This window comes from Corvus cornix, chromosome 1 (genome assembly GCF_000738735.6).
Source record: "Corvus cornix cornix isolate S_Up_H32 chromosome 1, ASM73873v5, whole genome shotgun sequence".
Lineage (NCBI taxonomy): Eukaryota > Metazoa > Chordata > Aves > Passeriformes > Corvidae > Corvus > Corvus cornix.
Window position 1 is genome coordinate 65,111,333 of NC_046332.1, and position 19,048 is coordinate 65,130,380.

The following is a 19,048-nucleotide window of genomic DNA, read 5'->3' on the forward strand; positions in this document are numbered from 1 at the left end:
AAAAAAAAAAAAAAAAAAAAATATATATATATGTATGAATATGTCTATGTTGGTACATAATATAGTGTATGCAGTTCTGATCCTCTACCTTGAATAGAATCCAGAAAATATGAAAAGATATGAAAAAGTAGAAGGAGTAGCAAAGACGAAAACAGCCTTGAAAAGGCTTTTGTGAAAACAGCAATTATAGTAGAACTCTTAACCCTGAACAGCGACAACAGTTGTGGAATCCATAAAAGTCTAGACAAAATGTTGCCATCTATTTTCAGGTTAAAAAAAAATTGGTTTCTATTGAGCAGAACAAAAATCCCTTATTATAAATACTGTATGCCCTGATACTTGTTTGGGATTTATTTTTATTATAGTGCAGCACAGTCACACTAAACATTTGTTGCTTTCATAAAGTTGGTTTCTTAGGGAAAAAAATAATTGGCTGCCATACTGATGCACTGTCTAGTATAGACTATAGACTATACTACATAAAACTGATAAGAATTAATGTAGTGAGTGACAAAGATTGAGGGAAAGGCTGAGGGAGGTTCTTTCTGTATGCCTTTGCCGCAGTCTTTACTAGCGAGACCAGTTGTTCTCTGGGTACCCAGCCCTCTGAGCTAAAAGACAGGGAAAGGGAGCAGAATGAAGACCCCAACACAAAGACTGGTGGGAATGTTGATCTGGAGGATATGAAGGCTCTAGTGGAAGGATCTGGACAGGTTGGATCTATGGGCTGAGACAAAGGGATGAGGCTGAACATGACAAAGTGCCAGATCCTGCACTTGGGTCCAAACAACCTGATACAGGGCAACGGACCTAAGAAAGTGTGGCTGGAAGTGGTTGAGTCACCATCCCTGGAGGTATTTTAAAGACTTGTAGATGTGGCATTTAGGGACATGGTTTAGTGGTGGTCTTGGACAATGGTTGGACTTGATCTTAAAGGTCTTTCCAACCTAAACAATTCTTTGATTCTATGTGGCAAGGTCAGCTGCAGATCTAGGAAAATCACAACAACACAGAAGGACTAAATAAATTACAGAATACTTCAAAAATTTCTTCTGTACAATTTTAAGCATGTATCTTACACTTCATTTCATATTTCTATCAGCTGAGATGCACCACGGACATAGATATACTAGGTTGCACTCAAGAGATTTATGAGGGGCACAAGAGAGTTGCTTTCTGACCCAAAAATAAGGGGAACATAAGTCTCTCCTATTAAAATGTCCTCCAAAGCTGTTCTCATGATGAAAAAATAAAACAAAGCCTGGTATATCTTTTGTCACTGAAAGTATTTTAGAAGTTATAATGAGTCATTATGCTTCACCTGCAAAATGTTTGGCTTGAGTTCACATAGCTTCTATTTTATGTGTCTCTTACACAGAACTTATTATACAAATGAAATAATAATTTTTAAAAGTAGCACAAATTAATGTTCCTCTTTAAAAATCTCTTCACAATTGGAAAAGAGAGTTGGACTTGAATTTTTTTTTAAAAAACAGTATGTCTTTCCTTTTTTTTATATAACAAATTGACTATTTTATCATGGATATTTTTTTCTTAAATTCTTTAAAAGACCGTTAACAAAAATATTACTACAAAGCAGACTTCAGAAGTTATCTAAATAATGATAACAAAACCAAATTCTGATAGAATTAATTCATTTTTGACTTGTTTGTCTGAGAAAAAATATGTAGGAGCTGATTTCTTAGAGAGAAAAATTCTTAAATATTCTACTAATTTATGATAGGTCTGTATTTCTCTGTTTTTGCTATAACTATTTTTGACAACTTAATATCTTTTTCACTTCCTTTTGAAAGTACAATCTTAAAAATCTCACTGAAGAAAGGACCTCTAGTAGATCATGCTATCACAAGAAGAAATATTACTGTAAAAATTTGTTAAACATTGAAATGCAAAATAAGACATCTAATAACTTGTCATTTTCTAGATGGGTCTATTACATAAAACAAGAAATAACAATATGATATTTTGATTATTTTGTATTTAAAAACACACTTGCATATTGTTTAGTAATGTTACATTATTGTATTTTCCAATCTTTGATCTTGAAATTTACTTAATATGCTTTCAAAACCACACAAAGTCATACTGCAAGATGATTAATTCCACTTCAACTATATAATCCTGCAATTTATAACAGCCAAGTTCTATCTACCTCTTTCTATTTTGTTTTGAGTTGTTTTCTGGGTTTTGTTTGTTTTTTCCCCCCACTTTCTAGTCGTTTAAGACTACTGTTGTTTGGAGTTAAAATTAGCTGTGCTGACACAGTGAAAGAAAAGCTTATCCTCTCTCAAACAATAGCATAAATTGTTCAAGTAGCTATTAGCATTCCTATATTTCTGAGAAATCCAAGACACCCAAGGCTGTGAAAGCAATTGAATCATTTAATAGTAACATTTAATGGACTGCTTTGGCATTCTTTAAAATTAATCTATTTCCCACACAATTGCAAATTCTGATGGCTCTACAGATTGTTCAACAGTATCTGTAAAGAAAAAGCTATTATCTAAAGTAGTTGTTCCTTAGCAGCTGCTATTTTGTAGCACTTTGAATAATTAATAGGAAATGTATGAACCTTTCTCAAATATAGTAGTACAGTTCACAAGACAATCCATGTCTTCGTAACTAAAGACACGCTAGATAAATCCCTAGTCCTCCAGCTAAAAAGTAATAGAATTTCTTGTGTCTGCGGTCATCAGTCAAGGCCTATCAGGGTGGACTGGCCATATTCAACTACAAAGAGCTTTCCCAGAGAATCTCTGTTACCCTCAGGAACAATCATTACTTCTTTAGTACTTTTTCAGTTAAGTGCTATATCACAGCTCACTAAGATAATATTCTCATACCAAAAGATGTACATTACGTATTCTGAAATTACATTTGAGGCCATGTAGTGGTTTTTAAGGACACATAGTTTGCAACCTTCAAGGTAAAGGGAATAATTTGGGGCTAATTTTTCCATTTTGTTTACATGGAGTGTGCCTGGGGAATGATCTTTTCTGAGAACTCCAGTTGTGTTGTGTGTTAAAGGTAATGTGATTCCTCATTAAAAAGGACAGCATAGGATTAAATAAGCATACACTGCAACTGACTGGGAAATGAGAGTCCAAGAGCAGACTCCAGATACACATTATCTGATGATACAGAAACCCACAGAATATTTCAAATTTCTTTTATGAAATATTCAACTAGTAAGAAATAAAAAAATGCTATTTTTTAAACACTATGAAATGATATATCATTTAAATTAAATTATTTAGACTATTTTTACGATGTTGTATTTTCCTGTACTTTTCCAATCTTTAAGTTTCACCATAGAGAAGTAGGGTATCAAATTATCCTGCAACTAATTGGTAGATTTCATAATTTATGTCTGAAGATATTTACATTTCTGGATTTAATACTCATGATTACAGAAAGCAAAACTGAATTTCTGAATTGTGTTAAGAAAACCCAGAAAAAAAAAATCCCACAACCATATATTATGAAATTATATTTTGCTTCTTAAATATGTTGTGTGAATTTTAGCAAACTTCTACATTCCAAGGTTAGACATTATTTAAGGTTTTAATTATGTCAATATTTCTTCTGGCAGTACTGTATTAAAATTTTAAATAACCAAAGGGTTTTTTTCCCTTCTGTTTGCTTAAATAAACAGCCATCGGGAATTTCAACAAGATTCATCATTATCAGTGTCATTCTGTGAAGTAAAATTATTATTCAGCACAGCAGGAGATGTAGAGCAGGAAAACTTCTGTAGGTTTCTCCTCAAAGAATGATAAACATTCAGCATGCCTTGCAGTCACTTAATCAATTACAGTGCTAGCTACATTTCCAAATGCATTTTGAAAATAGAGAAATAGGTACCTTAGAAAGACATGACAGAAAACTTAGCACTTAAACATGATCAGATTTCCTCTCCAACTGAAAAATCGTACCTCAAACTGATAAATGTGAAAATTATAATGCCTATAATTTTAGATCAGCCTGACTATTATAGATAACATCTGCAAAAATAGCACAGCACATAAAAAAGACCCAAGACAGTCCTCAGAATGATTGGAAGGTATATAACAATATTTGCTTATCTGGAACTTTTGTGTATATTTTTTGACGTGACAAGAACTCTAGATAAGGACTGGAAGTTTTTGTGTATGCTAAATCATATGAAAGTATTAGGTTGTAGCAGTAAGTTTATACAAATGAAATAAAAAGGAGAACGTCAAATACATGACAAATCAGAGTCACTCAAACTTTATGATACAACCACGAGATCTTTCTGGATTTTCTTATTATATGGTTAGATTATATCTAGCTTCAAGGATATACTTACATGCAGTGTGTCATATGTGCGGACTTTTTTCCTAAGCACCACAGTGAAATGGATAGCATGAATTGACTTGCAGTCAGGGAAGGGAAAAACCCAACCCAAAACTTAAAATGCTCTGCAGCTCTTTACCATGCTGCTTGACACCTGCACCTGCTTGGGATTCTCAGATCTGCAGGGAGCCTCTCAGAGATGTAAGAACCTTCTTCAGTGCTTTTCATGACAAAAGCATCAGGCTGAACAGATACTGCCTCTGCATAGACTCAACAGAAGCACAGCGTTCTTTAAACTTGATGACAGAAGATTGTCTCACCAAGCTGGGATATGTGCATCTGAAGGGCAGATAACTTATTCCCCCCTCAAAGACTGTAATTTCTGTCTGATCTACTTTTATGGATAAAGGGTGGCAATCTATACATCTCTAAGGGAAACCTTTCTTTATTTGTTGAAATAATCTCTTTGAATGGTTTTGGATATTAATAAGTACCCTTATGCAATATTCACTATAGCTACATCTGTACCGATAAATGAAGTGAACCCAAGGGGCACACACTCCCCTCACAGTCTGACAGATCAGAATGGTACCCGGATATATTTCTCAGATAATCTCTAAAGTCAGATGATCAAACTACTGAACATTTGGTCCTGAGTCCTTTCAGCCTTATGGCATTCCTGAGACCCTAAGGCATAACTTCTTCAGTTTAAAATGTCTAAAATAATGTAACACATTTTTTCCCTCCCTTGCTGCCTTCCTAATTACTCTCTGCCTGCTCATCTCCCTGTCTTTTTCTCCACCTATCTTTCCTTCCATCTTTCTTGCGCTCCATCTGTTTTTCTTTCAGTCTTTCTTTCTTGTCTTTTTTCTTTCTGTCTTCATCAGACTGTCTATTACGCTTTCTTCCCTTCTTAATTTTCTCCAGCCATCTGTTTTTCCTTCCCTTCTTTCTGCACAGCACTCTTACTTCAGAGGTAAAGAGGTAAAGCATATATTTAATATCCTGGGGCAGTTTCATAATGTAAGTCCATTTGTTTCTTTTCTCAATGACTTTTCTTTATGTATTTCTCAGTAATCATGGGTAATATTGCAGAGACAAGAGAACCTACACCAAGGTGAACTTCTTTTTACTGATTTTAGACAATAATTTTTGTCTAAAATATGTCCTCAAAGTCATCTTTTTGTGATTTGACTTGTCTGGAAGAAAACCAGCATGGATCTACTACCAGCATGGATACTGATTGACATCACCATGAAAGACAATTACAATGAAGTAATTTGACAGCAAATATATGTCTAAAGTTATCCCACCCCAGTTCCCTGGAAGCAGAGTATGACGTTATTAGCTGGGGCATCCTATTACTCTACAATTGTAGTTTTCCTTTTGTGGAATCTGCAACAGGGAAAAGAGAAATGGATAATGAAGATGTGAAGTCAGGGCATTACCAGGCAGTGGCAACACTTAATCCCAGTCACCTGGAAGTCCTGCGTTTGATATTTTTTTGTACCTCAAGGTGAACTTAATGCACAAAATGGATTTACAAAACCTACTTTTTTTTTTCCTTCCTTCATACCAATAAAATCTTTGCTAATAAATATCAAACTACTGCCTGAGGTAAGTATTTGAGATTCCAGCAAACATTAGAGGACCCAGAAGGAAGGCTAAACATCATTCCAACAATGCTGGCTAAGATGTGAGGTTTTCTGAATTATTTGATTGGTATTTTAACATATCCCACAGGTAAAGTAGGGCTCAAGCAGCTCAGCAGGAAAGATAGTGTAATATATTCACCCTGGATCATTAAAACTCTGAAACAGTGTATTCTTTTACCCACTCTTGGGCAGGGATTAGAAAATGTATTATCACTTCTGCAGATGCCAAGCACTGAAGCTAGTGTTCTATTCATACCTTGAAGCTTTCTATCCCTGAAGATACCTTCTTTATGGAAACTATTGACTTTTTCCATCTGATGTACAGTCACTCACAAAGTATTTCAGTCTTCCGTTTGCGTGCATGACTTTTATGGAGGGAGTCATTGATTTTTTTTTTTTTTTTTTGTAATAGGTTTTCAAAATAGTTCTTTTAAAAGTTACCTTTCTTCCTCTTGTGTGTCAGTAAAAAGAAGAAAAGTAAAGACTACAGAAAAGAACTGTGTTGTCATTGAATCTATGATGCATGTGGGATCCATATATACAGACTTTATAAAACTGTTACACAGATTGGCTGCAGTTCTCTGGAAAACAGCCTATTTTGTGTGGAAAATATTCACTCTAAAGAAAATTGAAGTTAACAATTTGCAAGCATTCTTTTAATTTTGTTATCTTGTAGATTGTGCAATGGCATTCATAAAAAATGCTTACCTTTGTATAGTTAAGACATGGTAAATATAAATTTCTGCAAATGAAGTTTTACATCAAGATTCTTGTCAGATAAAACTCAGAACTATAAGCTTATGTTCAGTTTTAAGTCAGGAAAATCATAATTTTTTTTTCTTGTGGGAATTTTTTCCAGCCCTCTAGAATGTCTCTTTAGAACAGTCACAGCACATTTGTTCTATTGATTTTATTCTCTCTTGACACAGATTAGCAATAGCATCTTCTGAAGAAAGCTCTTGTGTATACACGATTTTGAGTACCAATATGAACATAAGCATTTATGCAACAATTTATTAGTTACTTTCGAACTTACATGTCCATGTGTTTACATAGATGATTTAATCTGTACTAACTGCTTTTGTTGATATATATGGATGTGGTAGTTTAGCAATATATTTTGTTATGTATGAAGAGGAAGGATGAAAAGTCAGCTGTGCCATATTTCAGAATCAAACCCCAAAGATTAATTAAGTAGGCTGATCAAGCAAGCTCCTTTTACACTTATCTCTAAGAGTTTTAAAAATAAAAAATGGAGGCTTTACATATACATTTATAATATTAAAAATTGTTATTTATCCACTGTAAATCTATCCCTGACCACTCCAAAATACTGTATTAAACTTAAAAATGAGTGAAAATGTCACCATGAAGTAATTATTTTTTTTAGAAGAGTGCAGGTTTAGTCAGACTATTTAGATGAATTATTGTGCTGCAGCAGATTACTGTAATTTACATTACAAGGCACTGACTCCTTTTCTAATACAACATTGTACTGTAGCACAGATAATTCATATAAAGTTTCCATGAACATTATTCTTAGTTGGGACTGAATTCCTGATTCTGTTAATGACAATGAGAGTTTTCGCATGATTTTCAGAGACATAAGAGTTTTATTTGGGGATTTGGCCCATTGCTTGTTTATCCATATGATCTGAAAATTCTGTTGGAGAGATGCATATGGCTCAGATAGTTTTCAAGTTTGTTTACAGAATCTGGTAAATGTTAATATCTTCTGTCTATGTAACATTTCAAGTTTAACAGTAGAAAGGGAGCTTACCTAGTCACACAGAATTGAGGGTTTTTTCATACTTACCCAACAGTTTTACATGAGAAGAGAAATACAGATATTGATTAGGAAATCCTTTAAAGTTCCTCCAAAAATAGAGTGAAATACCAATGAATAGATAATTTCAGTACAGATCTCTAGTCTGTTAAAAAAGTGCTTAACTTATCCAAGCAGTCAAAGGAAAGAGGCAGGTGTCTTTGATGGCATTTAATGGAAAAACCTATCTTCCTGTTTAATTCTTATTTATTTTATTTTTGCATCCTAGGTTAGACACTTAGGGTGAAGTGAAATGAATTTTTATAACAGAAATTGAGTTAATTGAACTACAAACTTTTAACCATGTGAAGCACCTGTTCATGACTTAAATGCTCTAACTGAAACATTTATGATATGTCATAGCAGAAGCAGTACATCAAATACTAGTTTTCTCCCATATCAAGTGGATTGATATGGGTATGCAGTATTTTTTTTTTTAATTCAATTTTTTTTTGCTAATAATTCATCAAAGTTAAAATAGATATAATTTGCCCTGTTTGTTTCAATGAAATTCTACACAGGTTTGACTCTACTAGAGACATTTTTGTATTTTTGACAGTTTGTCACTGCTTTTCAGAAGTCTTCAAAATAGGTTAATAATATCCTACAAAGATATGAGTGAAAGAAGAGATTGAATTTATTTTAAAAGCCATAAACTGTGGCAATTCATCTGGAAAAGACAGCCACCTACAAATTTTATGGAAGGAGGCTAAAGCTATTTACAAAAAGGCAATCAGAAACTCTTCAGTGAAATAATTACTACAGAGAATTCTTCAAGCCATTAAGACAACAGTAATTTAACACAATTCAGAGTAGAAAGACCCTGCTGATCAAATTATTGTCTATCTAAAGTTATTTTAAATTGTAGCCTGTATGTACTGTAGCCTTCTTAAAGATCCAGAGTCCTAACATATTGGGAAAATGCACATAGCAACAGATGCAGAAATAGCTACACTTGACAAATTAGACAAGCATATCATCAAAAAATGAAAGAAAAGAGAAAAAAAGTCAGACCTCTGCTTCTACCTTATTTTATGCTTCAAAAGGCCACAACTTCACCTTCTGTTAGGAATCTTTTTATAAGTGCTGGATCTGTGCTGTAGGACAATTGATTTCTCATTTCACTAATGAGAATTGTTGAAGTAATTTCACTGAACTGCAGAAAGGCTTTCTTTCCACAGAATATGTTGAATGTCCATGAAAATAAACAGGTTGGCATGTGATGAAGAACAATTTATCTGATGATCTAGATTAGATTAAAACCTGAATATCATTACCCTGTCATGTAGATAGATAGGCAGATGGATAAACATAGATGGAAAAAATAGGTAGATGGATGGAACAGTAAGTCTTAATTGCAGTGAACATTGCATAAAGCAGAGTTCCATCCTGAAGTTTAGGATGTGCTCATTCAAATTACTGTGTGATCAGGGAATAATCACACAAAAGGCTTAAATATTTGCTCAGCTTTCAGTGTGAAAGTATTTACTATTGACTGGAAAAAGGGGATATGCTAAATGATGAAAGGACCATAGTAAAACAAACCTAATGATTGAGTTCTAAAAATATTTTTTTATCCTTAAAATTAAATTTTATTTAATGAAAGAAATAGTACCCACCCTTCACTATGAAAAAGTTGTCACTTTCTTTTGCTTTCAACTAGATAGCTCCACGACATATTTTTCAATTAAAAAGGAAAGGCCACGTCTCACAACAGTTCAACAATTTTTGTCTCAGTGAATAACAGCTTAAAAAGAAAGAATTAGATAGATTAGATCTCCTTTTTGTAGTTTGCTTCTTGTGCATTCATTTTATTTAACACGGTTTATACCATGTCTCTGATTCTTCATGACTTCTTGGGCTTCGTCTGCCTTGTGGGCTTAAACAAAGTTTTTGTCACACTATGCTCTGTATACTTAGTATTTTATTTTAATTTCTCAATATTTTGCAGAAAATTTCCACTTTGTACAATTTCCTCTTCCATTCCTATTTTTCTGACTGCAAAATATGTGTGCACATGGAAAAAGTTGCTTCCCAGCAGGCATTCTTTGTGAAGGTGGAACTGGGGCATCCTGAATGGAAATACAGGGGGAGTTTTCTAGATTGATTTGTCTCTGCCAAGGAGAAAAACTGAAAATGAGTATGTTTTTATTTTAATCTTTTTCTTACATTCCATTCTCCAATTCAAATATACTGGAGCTTTTAGGGTGGATATGGCCTTGCAAGATCTGGTAGATTTATCATTATATTTTTATAGAAGGAGGATAAAGCTATTTACAAAAGGTAATCAGAAACTCTGCAGTTAAATAAGCACTACAGAGAATTCTTCTCTGTAAACCATTAAGACAGAAGTAATTTAACACAGTTCATGACAGAAAGACCCTAGTGAGGAAACTACTGTCTATCAAAAGTAATTTTAATCTGTATCCTGTATGTACTGTAACCTTCTGAAAGATCTGGAGGCATAACACATTGGGAGTTCAGTGCATTTTCTACTTTTTCCATGACTGAGGATTCACTGATGCTCCTTCTTGGCATGGTATGTTATTTGAGGCCTTATTGTACCCAAGGGACATAAAAATCTGTTACTAAAACTCCCAGAGAAATGTTCACTTGAGGCAGTTTAAGGGGGCAGAAAGGATGGTACAATGACTTCAGCACAAACTACTTAACCTACAAGTCTCCTCAGTGCTCTAATTTCTGGTTAATTTTTTTCTCTGGAAAAACTGAATTTTCTCTTTTTCACTACTTTTCCATTTCAACTGTAATGCCAGGCTAGAACAGGTTTTTTCTCCTAAAGTTAGAGAAATGGTAACCGCAAAAGATTCACAGAAAGGAAACATAACAGGTAACACAACACAAACATTAAATTAATGCCTCGTTCTTTGTCTGAGAGTTGGATATAGGTCAGGTGATATTTCTCTAGGCTGGTGATAGATAAGAATTCTGTCCTCTTTTTGGACATATAGATGAAGATATGAAAAGTGATGCTTTTAAATATCTTAGTTATATGGAAACCAGTTTGTGCATGAGCATTCCAAGTACCTTTTCTTAGTGGCTGTGTTGCTGGTGTTCTCAGCAGTGGGGGTCGTACAAGAGAACTTAAGGGTCCTGAGGAGGTCACCTTGGCCACCACTGTCTTTCCAGGAAAGGTTGCCATGTAGTTTCCCTCTGACAAATTTTGTGTTTAGTCTTTGTGACAGCAACAAATGATGGCCAGGTCTTTGCGTGCAGTCTCTCACACACACACATACCCTGGCCCTTTCTGCCACCTCTGGTGGGCAATGTGGTTCATCCTGAGATGAGAACCATGTGGGAATTGCACAAAAAACTCTCTGGCCATGGTCTCGAAGTTCATTACCTTCTTGTCTTTAAAGAAGTCCTGCTGTACCGCCAAAATTTTAGAAGTTTCTTGCATGTCCGCAAAAAGGGATTCGTTTAGATACTTTTTAAAGGTTACTTATCTATTTAAAACCTGCAAATGCAAGGACTCCTTAATCAGGGACATTAGTAGCTCTTTTTTTTTACCATTTGAGAAAGACTTTTTTTTTTTCTTTTCATTTAAATGAGTGAAATCTCATCTTTATCTAAGTAATTCTTCCTCTTGACTGTTGAAAAAAAAATCAAAGCTAATATACTCTAAGTGTTCTCCAGGTATAATTGAATTTTCTATTATCTTCTAAAGGTGAAGAATCAAGTGTCTATGAAGTATAATATATTTGATATAGCAGTATTTCTATTTGAATTGATACTTAACATTATGAAGACCTTTCCCTTGTGTAGTAAAAACCAGTGTTTGATTATAATTGCCATCCTACTGTGAATAATCACTTCATCTACTCATAAATGCAATCAGAATATTCATATTTTATTAGATATTTGATAAGTAGCACTGGCCTAATTTCATATTACTTGGGACAAAATCTTATAGATCAGGAAAAAGAGTAGATTAAGCAAGTTGTAAGCAAAGTGGTTTAGTATAAATGTCAAAGTTCAAACAATAGATACTCTAGTCATAAGCCACAATCTAGATATTATTTTTCATCAATTTTTACAGTATCTTTAGCAAAAAATTACCCCAAAGAAACTTATTTTTTTCTGAGGAGTGGGTATAAATATAAATAAACCAAAAGACTAAATATTTAATACCTTTTTTGTTACCTTTGTGTAATCTATTGTTTAGGAACAAAAATAAAATATGGAGACAATATATAAACAATGAATGGCCACATGGACAAATAAATACCAGATCAAATATGACTATACTGTAGATTTCTCAAAAATGTCATTAATTTGTGTAAAATTTCACATTTGTTACTCTAGTGAAGGACTTATTTCAAAGGATATTTTGGGGGAAGGAAAAGATGTGTTTTTCTGGGTTTGGGGTTTTTTTGGTTGGCTCATTTCTTAAATTCTGATTAAATCACCAATGTTTTTCACAAACATATCAGCTGCAGTTAAGCTTTTTCAGGTAAAGTATTACTAAACTTATGACATTATTACTATTTAAAACCAATCATATAGAGAAACAGGAATAACCAGTGGCACACAGCTATGCTACCTATGATATGACAAACCCACCTTTAGATCCACAGTTTACCTAACTCAGAGCCATGACTTGAACATGAGTCTACATACCAAGTCTATTGTTTCTGATATTTCAAAATATTTTGAGACTACCTAATTTTTTCACTAAAAATACTTTTTTTTCAAATTGCAAAAGTCTGTCTGCATGGAAAACCATTTTCTGTTCAAATGGTTTTCATACTTTTAAATGATTGATCTAAAAGCCATCACACTTCTGAGCTATCACACTTACAAAACAGCTGATATCCACCTCTTCTGACAGTGTTGTTTATCAGAGACCTCTTCTACTAACTTCAATGCTGCTCTGGGCAGATAATTTTTTTTTGAACATAGAGTCCACCATAATCTTTAAACAACTTCCATTTTTCTGTTTAAGGATGCCAACTGAGATAACACTTCACATTAAATTTCATATGCACAGTATTTCTCATAAGAATGTTGCTTCTCTAAGAAGAAAGCAATCTCTCCACTAGTCCCTGCAAAATTACTGTTGTCTGGGGAAAGATGTGTTTGATGGAATTTTTTAAGACCTAAAATTAAACTTCAGAAGCTTGATGTCATTCTTCATTTCCCTTTTTGGTCATAGCTGTTCCAGAACAGTTGAGAACATTTTGTCCTCATCTTTTTCTTTAGGTAAGGAAAAAGAAATAATTATCCAAAGGATTACAAAGATATATGTTTTGTGGTTTGACCGCAGCTAGCAACTAAGTACCAATCAGCCACTCGCTCACTTCCCACCCCCTCCCAGGTGGAGGAGGAGAATGAGAAAAAAGGTAAAACTCTGGGGTTGAGATAAGAACAGTTTAATAATTGAAACAAAGAAACAAACAATAACAATAACACAAATGATGATAACAACAGTAATAATAATAATAATAAAAATAGTAATGGAAAGGAATGAGAGAGAAATAAAACCCAAGCAGAACAAGTGATGCACAGCAGAGTTGTTTACCACGTGCTGACCGATGCTCAGCCTGTCCCCAAGAAGCTATTGGCAAACTTACAGAGTATACCTTTGAGTCCTTCATCCAAGACATTTGTGAAGACCATTGTTGAAAGACCATTGGACCTAAAATGACTTATATATAGAACCTTCATTCACTAAAATGAAAAATACAGAAAATTAATATCTGATGAAGTTTCTGTGACCTAGTCGAGATCCTACATAGTGCTTTATACCGCTACTTATCATCTGAAAACTAGAAAATACAAACAAATCTCTATTTTTAAGCACTTCTGTTAAGCTAGTTCTCTATAAATATCTCCTAAATTTACTAATGTTAAAGAGTTTAGTGTATAACTATACTTTAGTAAAACATTTGATGCGGCTTCCAACAGCATTCTCCTGGAGAAACTGGTTTGCCCTAGTGTAGACAGATGTACTCTTCAACAGGTAAAAAAATAGGCTGGATGGCTGGGCCCAGAGTGGTGGTGACTGGATATACATCCAGCTCGTGGCCAGACAGCAGTGGTGCTCCCCAGGACTCAGTATCAGGGCCAGTCCTGTTTAATACCTTTATTGACGACCTGAAGAGGGGATCAACTGCACTCTCACTAAATTTGCAGACAACAGCAAGTTGGGCAGTAGTGTTGATCTGCTGGAGTGTAGGAGGGCTCTGCAGAGGGATCTGAACAGGCTGGATTGATGGGCCAAGGCTTGTTGGTAGAATCACCATCCCAGCAAGTGTTCAAAAATATGTGGATGTGGAACTTGGTGGCAAGACTTAGTGGTGAACATGGTAGTGCTAGGTTAAAGGTTTGTCTCAATGACCTTAGAGGTTTCTTCCCAACCCTAAAGATTCAGAGTGCTACTTATCTGAGAATTCCTCATTCTGGAATGCCTGAGTGAGGTATGGCATTATACTGGGTGTGAGTATAATGCAACTTTAAGCTCCAATTGTTTCTGCAGTTACAGGTTATCAATTTCTGATGAGTAAGTTTATTTTATAGATACAGGCTAGTCCTGAACTATATTTGTCAGTTATAGGTAACATATACTAACTTTTCTACCATTTCTGCCTTCTGCATCTTTGACCTTCTGCCAAAATTTTCTCTCCCTTTTCTATATACAATCTTTCTGCTTTTTACCATATAACTCTCTACTTGGTTTTATGATATTTGTGGAATCATAGGATTCTTCAGCTGTGTTCCACATATACATTTACAATGATGTTATGAGAGAGATATATAGTGTTGAAGACCTCCACAGGGTGATTTAATCCATCTAAATTACACTTCATCTGTCACTAAGTTAAACATGCCCAGAATTTTTTCTGGCACTCAGGCCAACAGCCCTTATCTGTTCTATTAAACTGTCTTCACCTCAGAAAAAATTTGGCAACATCCAAACTGAATATGGAAAATGATCCTGGCACATATCAGCTCCTGAGCTGTGCCCAGAAATTGTCAGGCAGAGTGTTACTTGTTCCAATCCAAAACCATGCTAGGGTTTGTTTCACTTTCATCTAAAATATACATTACTAAATTATATTTCCCTAAAATGTTCCCTCTTCTGTCAATGTACTAATGGAGCAGATATAATCTGGAAAGAACAGTGTTTGTTTGCTTGCCTGGGAGGTGGCAATGACCAGAGTCCAGCTACTGGGATGGATAGCATGTATAACAAGTTGTAAAACCTGGTTCAGTGGCACATAGATGGAGAGCAAAATAGGAGAAAGGATATTTCTCTTCAAGTACAAGGATTATCATCTATTTAGGATTAGTCCTTTAAAAGCAGAATCCATAACTAATTTCTGTTAGTTATCTGATTACATTATCTCTCCCACAGTACCGGTATTATATCACATTGGGGCGGGTTCACCTTGGCTGAATGCCAGGGTTCAACTAAAGTCTCTCTCTCACTTCCCTCCTCAGCTGCACAGGGGGAGAAAAAATATAACAAAAGGCTCAAGGTTTGAGATAAAGACAGGGAGAGATCACTCACCAGTTACCATCATGGGCAAAATGGAGTTGACTTGTGGAAACAATTTTAAATTCTTACCAATTAAATCAGGGTAGGATAACGAGAAAAAAACCAACATATCAAAAATACCTTCCCCTCATCCCTCCCTTCTCCCCAGGCTTAACTTCACTCTTTACTTTCTCTACTCCATCCCCTCCAGCGATGCAGTGTGATGAGGAATGGGGGTTGTGGTCAGTTCATAACACATCTCTACTGCTCCTTCCTCCACATGTAGAGGTCTCCTCACTCTTTTTGCTGCTCCATTGTGGGGTCCCTCACACAGTAGAGTGTCATCCATTAACTTCTCCAGTGTGAGTCCTTCCTGTTGGCGACACTTCTTCGTGAACTGTTCCAGCATGGGTCCCTCCTGTGGGTGCAGCCCTACAGCAACAGAATGCTTGACTGAGAGTCCCCCACAGAGTCACAAGTCCTGCCAGAAAACCTGATCCAGTGTGGGCTCCTCTCTCCATGGGGCTACATATTCTGTCAGGAGCCTGTTCCAGTGCAGGCTTCCCCCAGGGTCACAACCTCCATCAGGCAAATAGTTTCCCCAGCCTAGGGTCCACCATGGGCTTCAGGTGGATCTCTGCTCCACCATGGACCTCCATGGGCTGCAGGTGGATCTCTGCTCCACCATGGACCTCCATGGGCTACAGGGGGACAACCTTCCTCACCAAGATCTTCACTGTGGAATGCAGGGGAATCTCTGCTGGAGCACTTCCTCCCCCTCCTTCTTCACTGACCTTGATGCCTTCAAGGCTGTTTCTTGCATATATTTTCTCATATACTGACTCTCTCTGACTGCAATTGCATAGATTTTTCCAGGCCGTTAAATACTTTATCCCAGAGGTGCTACCACCAGTGCTGATGGGCTTGGCCTTGGCCAGTGGCAGGTCCATCTTGGAGCCAGCTCTGTTGGACATGTCACAAAAGCCACTTCCATAGCCCCTCTCTACCTGAGCCACAGAAACCCAATAAAACCATGCAGTACTAACCCACAGGATCCCGGATTTTGAGAAGTCTGTTCTGAAATCACCAACTAAAAGAAAAGGTAATTCCTCCCTGTCTCTCAGAAAGTGTTGTTCTTAATGCACAGTAGAGAGTGGCAAATATCAACCTATGATAGCTCATGTTTTGAGTGGCAGCAGAAACAGATAAAGGGTTATTCACACTATCTGCTTTGGGTACTTTAAACATGTAACTGAGATGTGATTGAGACTTGGAAACTAGTTCTTAATTCCCTATGTAGCTAATAGAGTGAAAGAGAATTAGTAGCAGAGGTGTCAATATAATAGAACTGGATGATTAAAATTAGATGGTATGAGCCTTATCATTTCTAATAAAAGTCAGTAGAAGTCACTAACTTCTAAACTCAGTGTGAAAGAAAAAAGATTTTCTACCAACTTTTCAATACAAGTCATGTTCTATTAGCCATACTTCACTAAAAAGATGCTTACATTGTGTAAAAAGTTTTGATAGTGACCACTTATGTAAAAGGGGTGAGTGAAAGAGATGTGAATGAGAAGAATCATCAGATTGAAAGTACTAATGTCTGTTGCATGGGTATATTCTATGGAGAGACAGAAAATATTTTGGGGTGAGGGTAATGCAGGTGATTTTTCATTTAGTAATGCTGGCTAAAGCCCTACAGCTTTTGTACATTAGCTTTTGCTGAAGAAAGAGGAGATTTGGGGAACTACCTCAGTAGGAAACACTATCGAAGAAAAATACAGTGTTAAACTATAATTAAACGTATTTTATTGTACTGAAATATAAAGGATTTCTGGGTGCTTTTCTTTCCTGGAACAGAACTGTGGGATAAGAAATGGCAACACTTTCCCTCTTATTACAGGATCATCACTCAAACATTTTAGGAAGATATTAACTTTATCCTCACTAAGAGTCTAATAAAGTATGATCACATCCCTTCCCAGCACTGGGTGGCAACCAACACGTTTTCACTTTTTCAGTGGTTTAAATATATATTTCAGAATTAGACCTGTAACTCAGAAATAAATTGGTGAATGTTCTCAGAGTAACCTAAAAGATGAAGCTATCCTTCATACCATAACAACTCATGACCAATGGAGGAGATTTCTAGAGGGACAAAAAGCTGCTGAATCATCTGGGATTTATGAAGAAGTTAAACAAGAAACATTTTAAGTTACTTTTTCAGGTATCAAGAATTGTCTGTATAAAGCATAACTTCTACAGATGTTATTTTCTTTATTAAAGGAGTTTTTTATATTTTTCTAGGCATATTCAACCTCCATTGAAAATGAGAGAATTAAAACCTTTGATTATATTCTAGGTTTAAATAATTTCTCAAACATACTTCCTACTGAAGCATTACCGAAATATTGCTACTAAAAAATATTTGTCCATATTGACCCTATCCATGTTGTGGTCATCTTACAGAAAAGACTTTCCAAAATGTCAAATGAACTTTTAACAAGGCTGGACAATATTTTTTGTTACAATCTTATTGGTATTACTGCAGTATAGGACAGAATTTCTAGGGAAGCTCACACAGCCTATAATTGGCAAAGCTGTTAAGGTAGAAATGAGGATAAAAAACGGGCTGTGAATGAGACAACCAAAACTCTCATGAGGGTGTCTGCCAAAGACAGGCTTTTACACATGAAAAAGAAACATGACCAATCCACTGGTTTAAACAGTAAGCAGGGAATTACCAAGAGAATTTTCAAACAAAGAAGGAGGAAACTTGAAGAAAAATCAGAGTTCACAGACAATGTAAAGGAAGTAGCAGCGGTCAAACCTGTCTTGACAATGCTGGGAATCACCCTGCAGTGCCCCAACCCTTCCCATGCAGAACAGAGCAGAGAGTTTGAGCAGGGGCAGTTTGAGCAGCTGTTCTCTGGTGAGTGGGGTGGCACAGCAGGGTGCAGCACTCAGGGTGATAGTGTAGGAATCACACCTCAAGTGTGCAAGTATGGGTGATTTCTCAGCAATACATCCATCATCAAGGTGATGATGCCAGCAGAGGTGAACTTAAAAACAGAGCATCCCTTATCTCCCACAGGAAGGGCGTACACAGATGTTATAAATGCATTTTAGCTAACTTAATTCTTTTAACTGTATTCTTTTATCTGAGTAAGTTTGGCACAAGATGGTAAAGTTGCTGAAGCCTTATGCAGGAAGCTCCCAGCTCCCACTAACTTATCCTGAGCTGTTATATAAAAGGAGGTCCTGAAGGTAATGTAAATGAGGAGATAAGGAAGCTATGCCTGTGATCAGAAGCTCAACCTGTCCATATAAGAAACAGTTAATCTGACAGGAGACAGAGAAACAATTCACTAAGGAAGAAAGAAGACCACAGACCAAAACTCACCACTGGATCGTGAATCACATGTAAGGTGCGTGAAGACCCTGTGAGGATGAGTAGGACAGACTGTAAGGGTATAAGGGTCCAGGAATTTCTTTGTTCTCAGTCAGTCTCTGGAGGTACTCAGTTCTAGCTGTTCCTGTTGCTGGACCACTCAATTATTAATTATTTTTTTTTGGAATCAGATGTCTGAGAGTCTGCTTTGGAAAGCCTGGGGAAAGAAATTTTTTTAACAGAGGGGAACCCACCTTCTTTTAATGATTGAAAGTACAGTCCCAAAAAAAAGAGCAAAACAAAAGTGCTTCCATTTCCAAATATCTATTGACACATTTTTT